Here is a 2,500-nt window from a genome sequence, read left to right as displayed (position 1 = left end):
AGTTTCAGAATATGTTGGATAACACGGTAATGGCCGTAACCGGTATCCACAAATTCGTTATCGGGGGGGACTTCAACGCTTGGTCAGCAAGTTGGAACAACCAACTTGGCGAGCGTGGAGAAACCCAGAAACGAAGAGGTGAGTTGGTCTTATCAACCTTTGCGCAGATTGACGCTATTTTATTGAACGACGGCAGCACCCCAACTTATGTTGGACCAGGGCGTACGTCAGTAGTTGATCTTACTTTTGCGAGCAGAACAGTTGCAAGATCATTTAAGTGGGAGGTGTTATCTAGCTATATGAACTCTGATCATCGTGCAATACGAATAGATCTTGAGACGCAAAGCGTGCGTAACTTGTCCCGACCCATAACGGGATGGAGCATCAAGTATTTTAGCAAAGATATATTTGAAGTTATGATGCAAGCCGCTTTTGAGACCGAGGTCACAACAAGCGAAGACTTAATGCGTATACTTGTCACGGCGTGTAATGCGACGATGACTAAGCGTAAGAGGTACACTCCTAACAAGAGTGCATTTTGGTGGACGTTAGAGATTGAGGCACTTCGAAAAGAGTGCAAACACCGCGATCGATTAGCGCAAAGAGCATTCAATACTGATCTCTATTCTTCTTTTAGGGACGAGTTCAAGGTGGCAAGGAATGCCCTCAAGCGATTGATCAAGCATACCCGACAGAGGAAGTGGAAAGAGTTCCTGGGAACAGCGAACAACGCATCATTTGGTATTGTATATCATACGTTCAAGAAAGTGGCCGAGGGTTCGATTGGACCCCGAACCATGACATTGGACGAGTTTAGGGAAGTGGTGAGCGAGCTTTTTCCTACTCACCCAAACACGGTGTGGCCTGAATATCGTATCGATCAGCCACGAGAGTTTGAAAGAATTACTAATGATGAGATTCTTGCGGTTGCCAGGAGACTACCTAACAAGAAGGCGCCGGGACCAGATGGTATCCCGAATGAGGCGCTGAAAGTTGGTATGTTGACTGCAACCGCTGCATTTTGCAGGGTTTACCAAGGCTGTTTAGAGAACGCGAAGTTCCCCGATGAGTGGAAAAGGCAGAGGTTGGTGTTAATACCGAAGCCGAACAAACCACCAGGGGAACCGGGTTCAGTTCGCCCCATTTGTCTACTAGACGGGGCAGGTAAAGGTTTAGAACGCATCATAGTGCAACGGTTAAATGCACACATCGAGGAGGTCAACGGACTGTCTGACGACCAATTTGGTTTCAGAAGTCGTCGATCAACAGTTGATGCGATTCAACGGGTAGTGGACATTGTTTCGGTAGCTAGAAGTAGAAACAGATACAGCGGACGGTATTGTGCAGTTGTTACATTAGATGTTACTAATGCTTTTAACAGTGCTTCATGGTTGGCGATTGCAAATGCTTTACAGAGAATTAACACTCCTAAATATCTTTATGATATCATTGGTGATTATTTTAGGAATCGTGTGCTGATGTATGATACCACAGATGGACCGGCAGAGATTGCAGTCACATCGGGTGTACCTCAAGGCTCGGTACTTGGCCCAACGTTATGGAACCTCATGTACGACGGTGTCCTACGAGTTGCAATGGTGGAAGGTGCACGGATTATCGGCTATGCAGACGATATAGTACTGTTGGTGGAAGGTAATTGTGTTGATGATATTGAAATTCTCGTTTCCAGCCAGATTCGCATCATCGACAGATGGATGACCGACAACGGATTAAAGATAGCCCCGACCAAGACCGAGTTCATTATGGTCAGTTCCCATCAGAGGATACAACATGGGGCTATCAGGGTAGGTGATCACGTAGTACATTCGTCGCGCAGCTTAAAGTATTTGGGGATGGTCTTAGATGACCGCCTCGATTACACTTCACACATCAGGTATGCGGTGGAGAGAGCGACGAAGCTATGGACCACCTTGGTAAGGATGATGCCTAATAAGGCAGGTCCGAGTAGTAATGTTAGGCGAGCAATTGCTCTTACTGTTGTGGCGAAGGTCCGGTATGCCTCGCCCATTTGGTGTCATACCCTTAGATTTGCTAACCGTAGACAATGGCTACGTCGGTTTTACCGGCTAGTAGTCCAGCGAGTTATCTCTTCTTTCAGGACAACTTCTCACGATGCAGTCTGCGTGCTTGCGGGAATGATCCCGCTGCATCTCCTCCTGGACGAGGACTCCAGGACTTTTCATCGGAGACGAGCAGAGAACATCGCCGGATCGGTTGCACGTAACATGGAACGTGTCACAACTATGGAACGATGGCAACGAGAATGGGATGAGAGTGTTCACGGTCGGTGGACATACCGTCTCATACCCGACGTCAACAGATGGATAAGTAGAAGATTTGGTGGTGTAGATTTCTTTCTTTCTCAGTTTCTTTCCAGCCATGGCTTCTACGCCTACCAGCTTCATCGGATGCAGTTAACGGGTTCGCCGCTATGCGATGCGTGCGAGGAACCTGAGGACGCCGAACACACGATATTCCA

General features: G+C 47.6%; 1 pseudogene; it reads left to right on the top strand.

Moving 5' to 3' along the window:
• Positions 1-2,500, top strand: part of LOC133394853 (large subunit ribosomal RNA) — a 9,182-nt pseudogene that overhangs the window by 4,684 nt on the left and 1,998 nt on the right.

This window comes from Anopheles gambiae (assembly GCF_943734735.2).
Source record: "Anopheles gambiae chromosome X unlocalized genomic scaffold, idAnoGambNW_F1_1 X_unloc_62, whole genome shotgun sequence".
Lineage (NCBI taxonomy): Eukaryota > Metazoa > Arthropoda > Insecta > Diptera > Culicidae > Anopheles > Anopheles gambiae.
The sequence above is the reverse complement of the archived record's forward strand: the minus strand, read 5'-3'. Positions and strand labels throughout refer to the sequence as shown.